Source organism: Aythya marila (genome assembly GCF_965140915.1).
Source record: "Aythya marila genome assembly, chromosome: 22".
Taxonomy (NCBI): Eukaryota; Metazoa; Chordata; class Aves; order Anseriformes; family Anatidae; genus Aythya; species Aythya marila.
In genome coordinates, this window is record NC_139063.1 from 842113 (window position 1) to 855569 (window position 13457).

The window sequence follows — 13457 nt, forward strand, 5'->3', positions numbered from 1 at the left end:
ACGGACACAGCTCAGAAGCAGCTCTACCCCCCAGTCCGAGGGGTGCTGGCATACCTTTCAGGGTGCTGAGGCCATCCAGGAACTTCTTGTACTTGTCCACGTTCATCGTCCTGCCCCACTGCTCAGCTGGGAGGCATCGGGGCGAGGACACCCTGCAGCCACCCGCGCTCGCCACGCTGCCGCCACCGCCGCTGCCCTTTGGCCACCCGCGGCCCAGCCCTGCCTCTCCTTATTCGATGATCTCTGCTCAAACCTCCCCCCCCCCGGCAGAAGCCACCCCCCTTTTTGCAAATGAGGCCGGCAGCTCCCCGCGGGCACCCCGCACACGGCTCCCACCACCTGGCCCCCGGGGGCTGGGGGTCCCGGGGATTGTGTGTCCTGCGGGTATTTCGGGCAAGGAGCTCGAGCGCTGGGAGGGGAACAAAAAAAAAAAACCTGCAAGGCTTTCAGGCAGGACAGCAGCGGACAGGGAAAGGTACCCAGCGAACCACAAAAACCACCTGGGCTGCCCCAAAACCAGGTGCCCCGCAAAGACCCCCACGGTGCGGGGCTCCCCAAGGCCTTTGGCCTCGATGCTTTGCTCACACCAGGCCCTGGCTCCCCACGTGCCACCCGTGCCGAGGTTACAAAACCCCCAAGGAGATTTTCTTGTTTTAAAAGTCGTGCTGGCAGCACAAACCAGCCCAGCGTGATCCCAGAGCAAGGCGGCCGCACACCGTGCCCGCCCCATGCTGGAAGGGGCCTCCACCGGGAACGGCACTGCTCTTCTGGCAAATTAAGGACTGATAATTTAACGAGAAGCCATGCTGGGGAGCCCCAGCCACGCAGGGGCAGCGCTTTTGGTTGTGCCTTTGCTCGGGGAGTGGACACCACCACGTCGTGGTGCCCACCAGCAGCGGTTCTGGCTCTGCAAAGCGCACGGGGGGTGCGCGACACGGGAGGGAGCGGTGGCGAAACGCAGCCCTGGTGGTGGCGGATTGCGTTGTTCCTGTGTCACCTGTCCAAAGAGATTGCAGCAGGTTGAGCAAGACCCACACCGCACAGCTCCTGGAGGAGCCACCTGGCTGAGGTTTGCCAGGGCTGGCACCTCCCGGCAGGGCTCACACCCACCACAGGCACCCCTGTGCCGAATCCTGGCTCCCCCCCGAGCCACAGCCTGATGTCTGGGGACAGTGGGGACACCCCGAGCGAGCAGCACCCTGCACCGACCCCCACATCACCCACACCCGTCCATGGAAGCAGTTTGCCCAGCCAGGCGACCACGAGCAGGACAGGGGGACCCGCTGTGCCGGCAGCCCCGCACCTCTCCAGGGCCGGACGCGCAGCCGGCCGTATCGGTTTCCTTTCCCAACCCAGCACGCTCCCAAGGCCAGTTGCCACTTGTGCTCCCGACAGCTGGTTGTCCAGGATCACAAGAACCAAAATCGCTCCCAGCTCTCCGAGGGGAACGGCGGCGGGGCAGATGGAGGGCTTGGATTACAGCTCCCCCCCCGGCACAACCTGCACCCACAGCCCCCCACCGCCGCTGCCGATTCTGGGGGAGCCGCCCCAGCCCCGGGGGATTTATCGACCCGTGGTGGGGCCAGGAGCTCGTTCATCCCAGTGAGGGGAAGCAGACCTGACCGCCGGCGTGCAGCCACGTGGAACAGCCCATGCACGGCCGCGCCGGGCTCTGCCAAGGATCTCCACGCACAGCTGGAGCCAGAAGCGCTCCATCGGCACCGCGCCGCGCCGCAGCCTCCACCTGCACGCACACCGCGGCCCTCCCGCAGCCCCCACACCCAGGGACCCCCCGGCTGCCTTCAGGCAGAGCAAGGAGCAGAGCGAAGTTGCTGCAAGAAGCCGAGCTGTCACCACTAAAAATAGCACAATGGAATTTTCCTCTGGGGGAGAAAAGGAAAAAGAAAAACAAAAAGCTGCTTCTTGCTGACAAAGGGGCTGCGAGAAGGGAACCGGGAGCACGGGGCAGAAAGCAGGGGTGCAGCCCCCTCCAGGGCCCTGCTGTCCCCGCTGTCCCCAGCCACCCCGCAGAGCCCAAGCTGCCACAGAGGACCCCAAATCCTGCAGGCTGTGCTAACGCCCCCCAGCAGCGGCACAAAGCCGCGCCAGCGCTCAGCCACCTTCCCTCCATCACCCCCGTGCCAAGCGCTGGAGCGAGGAACAAAGCCCAGCGAGAGGCAGCAGGCGATGCTGCCAGACCAGCTGCTGAGCGGCCCCGTTTCATTTATTTTCATTTATTTTCTTCCCTGCCTGGGAAAGGGGAGAGATCGGACACCAGGCAGGCTCCAGCGGAACCCAAAGCCCAGGCACAGGAGGGGACGCAGCGGGCTTGGCCACTGCTGTCGATGCCCTGGCTCCCTCCCGCCAGCCCCCGTGGCTGTGCCCCCATCCCAACACCTTTGTTTTGTCCTTCTGGGGAGATAAAAGCAGGGGTGAGCCGTGGCAGCCAGCCCTGGTGCCTGCATCCTCGCCCCATGGGGCTGGGAAGAGGAGGAACGCCGAGCCCCTCTCCTCCCGCCCCGATGGCGTTGAGGAGGCGCAGATCTGACGCCTGCCAGATCCCTTTCCAGCATCCCGGCTCCTCTCCCTGCCGGGAACGCCAGGAATCCCCGGCCCGTGGCAGATTGCTCCAGCTGGCCTGGAGCTGCACGGCCGGGACAGGAGAGCCGGCGGGGACGGTGGGGACGGAGCACGGAGGGAGCCCGCAGCTCCCGGGACGGCCGCCGTGCCCCGGCTGCCTGCCTGGCCGAGGAATCCCAACCTCCCCAGCCCAACAACTGCCCCTCGCAGCAAGAATCCCAAGCATCCCAAGCAGCCCGAGAGGATGAGATGTCTCCACGTGCAGCGTCTGCAGCCGCCCGCACCAAGAGCTTTGCGTGCTGCTGTCCCTGCCAGCCGTGCTCCCACCGCAGTGCCCGGCACAGTTTCGCCCCGAGGTGCAGGAGCCACCTGCACAGGGGGCAGAGCGGCTCACAGCGTGCCAAGGACGCCGCCAGAGCCAGGGCACAGACACATAACCCGCTGCAGGAACAGGAACAAGCCCGGGGCACGGTTGTTTTCCTGCAGCAGGAACGTGGCCATCACTGCACAGCCGTCACATCGACCGGACAGGCTCCAAACGGGGAGCAGGGGCTGGCCGTGCCCACGGCGAGGTGAGGAGGTGCCTCGAGGTGCTCCAGCACCACTCACCTGCCTGCAGCACACCCAGCAGGAGCAGGAGGAGCTCCCTGCGGGTCCCTGCCTCCTGTAGCAGCACTGCCCAAGGTCAGCGCGAGCTCCGCCGGCGCAGGAGCCCTCGCAGCCAGCTTCCCGCAGGGAAAAATAAGCTGCTGGCAAAGGCATTTCTGGAGGGCCAGAACAGCAGCCTGCTGTGGACTTTTTATCACTATTAATTAAAAAAAAAGACAGTGTTGTACCCTTAACTGAGCTGGAGAGAGGTAGAAGGAGACTTTGCCCTTCTGCCCCCGCGAACAAACAGGTTCAGGGTCTGCGCCCTGGGCAAGTGAGAGAACGGCCGGGAGAGGAGGGAGCGAGGCGGTGCCGGGGACAAGGAGCAGAACAGCACCCCCTGAACGCTGCTCCACACTGACAAACGCTCCATCAGCCACCGGCCTCAAGGCCTGAGCTGCAAATGAGGGAAAAAAAGAGGCACAGGGAGGAGAGGAGCAAGGGACAGCTCCTGCAGCAGGGCAGGCAGAGGACATGGCCCTGGGCAGGGGACTGTGAGCGCAGCGCCGGGCAGCAGGAGCAAACAGGAAATGAGAAAAAGCATCAGGCAGGTTTAATTCACAGGGAGACAACGAGAAACAGTCACCGTGCCCTCGCAGAGCCCCAGCCAGCAGCCCAGAACCGACTGATCTGGATTCCTGATAAAAGAGAGGAAATTAAGGGGCAGGTGGGAACTCCCGGCGCTGCGCCTGCGGGGACGCAGCACGCACGGGCTCCTGGTCCCAAGGCACACGCTCCCCCAAGCTGCAGGATGCCCCAGCAGCACGGCTGCTTCCCTGCTCACACCTCTCCTGACACCCAGAGGGCACCAGCCCCTCCTCACACCCCGCTTCTTCCCCAAAATCTTGGGGGCCACCTCTCCCAGCAGCTTCTCCACGCCACCCCTGCCAGGAACCACAGGACTTATCCGCCCCAGAGGCAGGGGACACCTCGGACTGCATCCGAGGGCTCACCTCAGCATATCCCCAGCTGGGGACACTCCAAATCTGGGGGTCCAGACCCCCTGACACCGCCTCACCCGCGGGAAGCCTGCTCCGGAGATCCCCCGCCCCGGCCCCCGAGCCGGATGGGATTCATCCCCAGGCAGAAAACCCCAGGACGTGGGCTTGGAAGCGAAACTTCCCAGCTCGTTAACACAAACATCCTCTGCACACGCTGCCTTCTGCGGGGAGCGCTCCCCAACAGGGCTTCCCCCCCCACACACACACATCCCGGGGCCGTTTGCACATCCCCAAGCCCTGGCTGCTGGCCCGGTCCCCCCAGCCAAGCCAGGGCAGTGCTGAGACATCAAATGTGGGGCTTCCAGCAAGGCTGGAGGAAGGAAGGAAGGAAGGAAGAGGAGCTGGGGGCCAGCACTCTGCAAGCCCAGCTGCTGGGGATGTGGGACGTGGACATCCAGGGCAGCACCGAGCAGGGACCCGGTGACTTTGGGGATGGGACCACCGAGCACAGGGAGCAGGGGCAGCACAGCATGCTCCTGCTCGCCCTACAGCACGTGGCAAGGAGAGGAGCTGGGGCACACATCCTGCGCCCGGCCGGGACGTGCAGCGCAGGGGACGGGAGGCCCAGCCCCGTAATTAGGGCTCCCAGCACTCCCCAACCATCACACCCACCGCCGCCGCCCCTCCTCGCCCCGCGGGCGGCTCTTGCCTCACCTGCCCTGCAAAAACAGAGCCGGGCTGCCGGGATCCAGCCCTGCTGCGGATCCCCAAGAGGCACCGCGAGCCCCCGCGCCCCCCACTCCAACATAAAGAGCCGTGGAGAAGGCACCAGGCACCAGCCAGCCCTGCCCTCGTGCTCCTCGCCACAGGCACAGGCAGGGGCTGCTGGAAGAAACAACCCCCGGGGAATGGGGGATGAAGGAGGCTGAGTTTTGCTCCTTCCTGGGGATGCGATGGATGCAAGCTCAGCCCCGCCGAACCGCGGTGCACACGGTCACAGCCCCTGCCCAGGGCTCAGACCAGGGGCTTCAGCTCAGCCCAGCACAGCTCAGGAGGAGCTGGAGTGCTCCCCGCAGAGACAGGAGGAACCCGCGTCCCCCAGCGTCTCCACGGGCCAGATTTTGTCTGTTTTAGGTGCACACAAAGGGATCAATCACCCCGGTATTCAAACAATGCTGTTAGAACGCTTCCAGGAATGAGCAGGGGGGAAAAAAAAAAATCCTCTTTTTATGCTTCTCCCTGGGAGACTGGAGCGGTTTCTTCCTGCTGGCATCAGCCCTGGTATGTCCATTGCAGTCTAAACTTAGTTGACACGAACGAGACCAGCCTGGGAAGGAGCTTGGCCGCGGACCAGCAGACGGAGGTCGGAGATCTCAGCCTCACCGAGCCGAGGAGGAACAGGCTCCGAGGCAGAACTGACACAAACGGCGCCACGGCACCTAAAAAAAAGGGAGCACGAGAACACCGCGGGCTGCTCTCCGAGCGCCCTGGCATCCGCAGTCCCTCCAACCTGCTGCTGAGATGAGATCAAAGGCTCCCGGCGCCAGGTACCGGCGCGGCACGGCCTCGGCCCCAGCACGTCCTCGCCCCCGGCGGCACCGTGCCAGAGGTGACCGCAGCGGTGACCGCAGCGCTGCCGCCCCACGCTGGCGGCGATGGCCTCAAGCTCCCCGGGGTGTTTGTCCCCAAAGCAGCAGCAGGTCCCCTGGAAAACAGCAGAGAAGCAGCCGGCAGCCCCCCGATGCCCCACGGCAGCGCTCAGCCAAACTCGCAGAGCCACGGCGGTGGTTTCGGAGCAGGGTGACACGAATTGACACAATTTCCATCGCTGCCATCCGCTTGGAACAGGTTCTGGGGCTGGGGGCTGGCCGCAGGAGGGAGGCCACGAGCCTCCCGGCCAAGCGAGCCTCCGGCAGGCACGGGAGAGGAGCTCGGGAGGCGCCGTCACGTGCCGGCGATGACGGTGACTCCACTGCAAAGGCAGCAGAAACCTGGCCAGGCAAGGCAGGGTGGGTCCTGCCACCAGAAAAACCACACGCTTCATTTCCCTCTTGTCCAAAACAAACGCGAGCAAAACAGCATCTTGCACCACGAGCCCAGCTTCCACCTCAGCCACCAACAAAGCCTCGTGGGCAGCTGGCTCCAGGCACCGCGCCACCGCCCCGAGACCCCCGGGTGTCCGGTCCCTCTCAGCACCTCCCTGTGCCTCCCAAAATAGAGTCATCGGGTCCTGTGGGGGAAATCTAATGGGCTCAGGGCAGCCGGAGCACTCCGGGAAGGGCCCAGGGAAGCAGCACAGGAGGACTCGTGGAGAGCACGCAGCGGAGCTGCCCACAGCAGCAACCCCGGTGAGGTGGCAGCGCCCAGTTCCCCTCTTCCCAGGCGATGGAGAGGAAGAAGAAGGGCTTCCTCCCGCAGCGAGGACTCACCAACACGCCACCCGTCCCGCCGGGGTGCTGGCAGGCTGCAGAGCCCTCGTGCAGCCCGCTCATCACCAGCGAGGAATGATGTTTATCTTAGCACAACGGCTGCTGCCCCGCGGCGGGACGCGGCCCCGTGCAGCGACGCAGGCGGTCGTGGGGCTGATCCCCGCTGCCGGGAGCGCTGCCTCCGGCCCGAGACCCCCACCCTGGAGCACAGACAAGACCCGGACGTACAACCTCCAGTTAGGTTTCGTGTAGGAGAAGATAAGACTACTGGGAGAAAACAGAGCTGCTTTGGAGATGGGCAGGAGCAGCCGGGCTGCCTGCCACAGGGAGGGCTCCAACGCACCCTGCTTCATCCACGCCACCGTCCTGCCCTGTTCTCCTCCAGCCCCGGGGCAGATGTCCCCAACCTCACACCAAGTGTGCTCACAGGGACGTGCTGACACGCCAGCCCCCGTGCAAACACGTCGGGCCACACGCGTGGCACCGTGGCGAAGGAAGAGAAGGCAAGGACGGGTGGGAAGGGGATCCTCTGATGCTAACCGCCAAATTCTACCTCAAACCCCCAAAAAGAGTTAATTATTTGGAAGAAGGGATCTCACCAGGGTTGATTTGTTGATGGTTAAAGTGCTCTGAGCACAGAAAGCACGACCCATACCTGCATGGGGCTGGCAGCACCGCCCGCAGCCTGCGCTGCACCCATGGGGCCACACTCGGCCTCACGATTTCCTGCAGGGACGCAGTGTGCCTGCACCCTGCCAAATTCGGGGACGTGGCAAGTGCTGGGAACAGAGGTCAAGCCTGGACACCAAGCCACACAACATGCCAGGAACCTGCGGGGAAAGCCAGGGCTTTTCCTCCAGCTCAGAGCCCTCAACCTGCTCCGCCACCGCAGCAGCATCCCGGGGACTGACCCGTCCCCAAAACCTCCGCCACCACTCCCTGCTCCAGCTGGGAGGCACCACGCTGGGAGTGCTGCACCGCAGCCGCCTGCACCGTTCTCACGGGCACCGTCAGCAGCGCCGCTGCACGTCCTGGCATGTGCCACAGCATCACCATCCGGCGATGAGGCAAGCGGGGCTGGGAGCCGCGCCACGCCGCGCCGTGCCGAGCCTCCTGGGTGCGGCCCCACCACGCTGGGACGCTCACCGCCGGCTCTCAGCAGAGCCCCAGATCCCAGAGATGTCCCGTGTCAGCCCCAGGAAGCTCAGCTTTTAGAGCTACAGGTGCCTGGGTCCGTGCAGGACAGCACAGGTCACTCTGTGTGCTCTCCCCGAGGACACGGCGCACCCCAGGGTGCCGAGGCTCCGCAGCGCACTGCGAGGAGGCACCCAAGCCCACGCAGCCCCTGGTTCCTCCTCTGCTTCCCAACCCCGTTCCATCCGCCCCCGTTGGGGACCGGGGCACCGCCGGGGTGGGCAGAGCCCCCCGCAGCAGCACGGAGCCGTGCCCCCGCGCAGCGCCCACGCTGCTGCTGCTGCTGCCAGCCTCTTCCACCAACCTGCGCGGGAGCAGTCCGGCTGCGAGCAGCGGCGCTGAAGCAGAACACCTACCTGACACCCGAATCACGCTCGGCATCTCGTCTGCCTACAGTGGGAGCCTGATAAAGAAAGAAATCACGGGGATCTGCCATCTGGTTAACCCCTGCTCTGCAGCTCCAGACGAGCTCTGTAGCCGGGGAACCGGCGCCCACCGCACCAGCTCCGGGACCCTCCCCGGGCTGGCTCCAGGCAGAGGCCCCAGTGCTCAGGTTCGTTTTTAAAGCCGGTTTTTAACCAAAGAGCTCCACTCACAGAGGTGACCCCCGCACATTTCGGCAGCTCTCAGTGCAGCTCCCAGCTCGAGCAAGGCCCCGCAGCGAGCAGGAGATGCCCTGGGAGAGCTGGGAAGGGGCAGAGGCAGGGGCCAGCCTCCATCCTGCACAAACACTCACTTCCCCTGCGCTGAATGTGCTCCATAAACAAGACCACAAGCGGTACCAGCGGGGCATTTCCAGGCGATTCCCGGCTTCCTACAGCCGGCACAGCGACCGCAGCAGCCCGGAGAAGGTTGTCCCCTGACCACGGGAGCATCGCGGCTGAGCGCAGCCGACGGCCGGAGCAAGGTGCGGCGCTGGGGGATGGCGAGCGGGGCCGTGGGGCTGCAGCCGGCTCAAATCACACCCTGAGATTTCATTTTCTCTTTTGGGACTTGGGAGAAGTGAGGGAGGAGTGATGCCGAGCAGAGCCCAGGGTGTCAGCGCGCCCTTCCCACGCCAGCCCCATCTCCCTGCGCTGCCCTCAGCGCCTCCGCACGGCGCCCGGCCACCCCACGGGGTGTTTTTTTTTTCCTGAACACCAGCCCACGAAGCACCTGGACAGGCTGGGTCACGTCACCCAGCGCCTTCCCAAGCCCAGACACCACGAGGGGCTTTCTGCCTTTCTCTCTTTCCCTCTCCCCACGGAGGCGGAGGCCCCACGCTGCGCCCACGGGGGAACCTTTGAGCAGCACCCCCCGAACCGGGGGAATCCATCGCTGCCCTTTCTGCGTGCAAGAAGAAAAACGGCACGGAGAGAGCGCCTGCTCCTCGGGGCTCGGTGCTTTGGAGACCCGGCTGCTCTGCTTGGAGCGGGGCAGGGCGCTGGGAGCCCCGGGGGGTGGTAGCCCTGGGGGCCGGTAGCCAGCCCCCCCCCCCAGCAGCCCCCTGCATGGCCAGGGGTGATGGAGCACTGCCGCCAAGGAGCGCGCCCGCAGCCACCAAAAGTGCACACTCACCGCCCGCACCGCCCGGCCCCACGGCCCCAAACCCCCACGAACGGGACCGGGGACACCCAGGGGGGGTCTCCATACCCCGGGGGGGGGCGTCCCGGTACCCCCGTGGGGACCGGAGGGGGGTTGGCCCCCGTGCTCCGTTCTCAGGGCACTGCGCCCCCGGTACCCCAGGCGCTGGTCCCAACCCCACGGGGGGACCCCCGGGGTGCACGGGGGGGTCCGCGGAGCCCCGGGGCTGCCCCCACCGGGCACAAACCGAGGGCACCAAGCGGGACAGGACCGGGAGAGGAGGGAGAACGGGGGGTGGCCGCAAGGGTACGGCCCCCCCCGGGACCCCCAAGGACCCCCAGGGACCCTTCCGCCGCCTTAGCCCCCCCGCAGCCCGGCGGGGACCGGGGCGCACCCCGGTTCTCTCCCACCCCCCCCAACCCACCCCACGGGCCCGTAACCGGGCCGCCCGCCGCCACCTCCGCCTCCCGCCGGGGCCGCACCTTTGTATCTCTCCAGCACGTCCTCGTAGGCCTGCTCGAACTCCTTCTCCTGGCTGCGGTTGGCCGGCAGCAGCCCCGGCACGTACCCGGCCATGGCGCCCTTTGTGCCGCCGCCCCCCCCCCGCCGCCGCCAGCAGCTCCCGGCGCCGCGGCCACCGCCGCTCTGCGCGGCCCCGCTTCCGCCCCGCGCCGCCGCCGAGCCACGCCCCGCCCCCCAGGACACGCCCCCTCTAAGCCACGCCCAACGATGCCACGCCCTCACCCACCCCGGAGGGACACGCCCCGCCAGACGGGCCACGCCCGTCCCCGTCTGGCCACGCCCTCACATGGCCACGCCCCTTTCGGCACCGCCCCGCCGGTGGTGGAGCCGGTACCGGCCCCGCTGCGCCCCCTGGTGGCTGCACCGAGCCCGGAGACTCCTCCCAGTGCCCCCAGTGCTCCCAGTGCCCCCAGTGCTCCCAGAGCAATGTGTCCCAGCTCCTCCCAGTGCCTCCCAGTACATCAAGGGCACCGCGCCCAGTGCCATCCAGTGCCTCGCATCCCAGTGCTCCCAGTGCTCCCAGAGCAATGCGTCCCAGCTCCTCCCAGTGCCCCCAGTACAATGCCTCCCAGTGCCTCCCAGTACACTCAAGGGCACTGCACCCAGTGCCGCCCAGTGCTTCCCAGTGCAACGCATCCCAGCGCCTCCCAGTGCTCCCAGTACAATGTCTCCCAGTGCCTCCCAGTACACCAAGGGCACCGTGCCCAGTGCCACCCACTGCCTCCCAGTGCAATACATCCCAGCACCTCCCAGTGCTCCCAGTGCACCAAGAGCTCCGTGCCCAGTGCCTCCCAGTGCACCCAGAGCAATACGTCCCAGTGCCTCCCAGTGCCTCCCAGTGCTCCCAGAACACTGCCTCCCAGTGCCTCCCAGTACACCCACAGCACTGTGTCCCAGCACCCTGCCCCCACCCCCCATCCTTCTGGGGCAAATCCCAGCCTTTTTTGGCCGCCGCAAGACGTTGCTTTTTCGCCCGGGCTGCGCTGTTCCCATGGCAACCCGAGCGCAGCCAGCTGGGTAACCACGGCGACGAGAAAAGCCCCTTCCCACAGCCCTGACATCACCGCGGGTCCCCGACACCGCCCAGGCACCCCCGGGTCCCCCGGCAGCACCCATGGGTGCCGAGGGTCCGCACCCCACATCTCCGTGGGGACGGCACCGCAGCGCCAGCCACCAGCATCCCCCCCCGGTCCTGGCCACCAAAACCCCCAGTCCTAATGGGGACAAATCCTGGGTCCAGGGGGGTCCCCTGGGGCTGTGTCCCCCCCCGTGCCATCCTCCCTGTCCGTCCCCATGGGCTGGCTTGGTCCCCACCCCACTCCCAAACGGGCATCACCCAGCATCACCCAGTATCACCCAGCATCACCCAGTATCACCCAGTATCACCCAGCATCACCCAGCATCGCCCAGCACCACCCCAGACTCTCCCAAACAACCCCCCGAGCAGAACATGACCCCGGCAGGACCGAGGGCAAACTCATTTCGGATGAGTTAGGCTTGACACAGCCCCGTCCCCAGCGTCCCCCCCCCCAGGAAGGACATGGGGACAGGTGCCCCCAGCCCCTCCCCAGCCCCTGGCACCTGCAGCCCCTGGCCATCCCTTTCCCCAGGGCACGGCTGCGTCCCCACGTCCCCAATTCCTTGGCCCCGATGCCAGAGGGGACACCGTGAGCACCCGGACCCCCCCCCCGGTGAAGATGCCAGCAGGACGGGCAGCGGCGGTGCCACCACACGTCCCCCAGGGCACACACTCAGAGGTGACACCGCAGCCAGCCCCGAGCCCACGAGAAGCAAATTGTCACGGGGTGTCCCCAGCACTGCCCGGGGGTCCCCGAGGACACGGACAGGAGGAGCCAGCGGGACACAGGGGGCACCCTGGGGTCTGTCCCCACCGCAGCGTCCCCGCTGTCCCCTCCGCGGGTCACCCAGCGGCCGGGACCAGCCGCTGCCCCCAGCCCTGCTCCCTCCTGTCCCCAAAGGGGGGCCCAGAGCCCCCTGGGGGCACAGGTGCTGGGGCGAGCGCGGCGCCACGCTGAATAATGCAGGGATCCGAATCAATATTTCAGCTCGTTTGCGAAGCCGGTGACACAAAACTGTCTCCAACTCTTTCTTCCCTGGCTCGGCGCTGTCTGGCTGCACCTCCCGAGTTATTTTTACTGGGGAAGCTGCGTGAGGCTGGGTGTTTTGTGACATCCCCTCGCTTTTAATCACAGCCTGCATCGACCCGGCGTGATGACAAGCGCTCGGCATCCTGCACAGCCCGGCGGCGAGCTCGGCTGCGCCTGCAGCACCCTGAGGGTGCTGAGCCCCGGCAGGACGGGGTCCTTGGGGGAGCAGGACCCCGGTGCGGGCAGCACCCGTGCGGGAACGGTGCCGGTTTGGGTGCTGCGGGTGCTCGGTGCCGGCAGCGCGGGCGTTTGGGGCAGGGCCTGGCCGCACCCTGCGCATTTGCCTCCCCCCAGCCCCAGCCGGCGCGCTGGGAGCCCTCATTTGAATCGACTGGTTCTTCCTGCCCCAAACTGCGCGGGAGCCTGAGCGGCACGGCCGGGGCCACCCGCGCACGTGTGCACGCACGCGGCCGTGTGCCCACACCGGGGAGCCCAGTGCCGGGGTCGCTCACTGGGGGGCAGGGGGCTGGCGGGGTGCTCACCCCCCTCTCGTGCTCCTTTGCGAGAAGATCAAAGCCAGGCCTTGGGGTTTCCTTGGGGTGACAGCTGGGAAAGACCCAGCCAGAGCACCCCGGGGTGCCAGGTGCCCCAGGAGAGGCTCCCGGTGTCCTCGTCCCCAGTGCGGGGGTCCCAGGACATCGGGGGTCCCGGTGGCCACGCGCCAGGGCTGCCGATGGGCGCTGTGGTGAAGGAGCAGGCGCAGCTCTCAGCCAAACCCCGCCAGCAGCCGGGAGGAAACCAAAAACCTCCCGGGGCAAATTCCTCCCCCAGGTCTGGCCGGGGGCATTGTTCCAGCGGAGGAGCCATTCAGCCCATTTAGGCCGTAATTTGGCACCTTGGTGTCACCCAGCGCAGCCTCCGAGGTGCCCAGTCATCGTCTGAGCACAGCGTGCCGAGAGCAGGAACCAAACCACAGCGAGCCCTGCCCAGAGCCGCCACCGAGCCAAAACACCAGAGCCAAAGGCCGTGTCCTCCCTGCCCCAGCACGAGGCTGTGCCCCACCAGCCTCCGTCCTGCCTCGCTCGTGAGCCCCGTGCCCAGCCCCTGGCACCTTGCTGGGTGCAAACACACCCAACGAGGGGCTTCCACCCACCCCGACCCGTGCCCGGCCAGCAGCCAAGGGCCACCACGGCAGGGCCACCTTGGCCACGCTCTCCGTGGCACCATGGAGGTCTGAACATGGGCGTCCTGCACCGCAGTTTGGGGGGGGACGGGGACAGCCCCTGACATCACCTCGGCCACCGCAGGGTGAGCCCCCCACCCCGGGGCCCCGTGGCACGGCCGAGCAGCGGGCGCCGCCTTACCTGCGACCCTGACGACAGCCCTCTCGGCCGGGTCCAGCACCGAGTCCTGGCTCTTCCGCTTCTTCTGCTCGTGGAGGGGCAAGTTCCAGGGCAGGGTGTCCCCGGGGG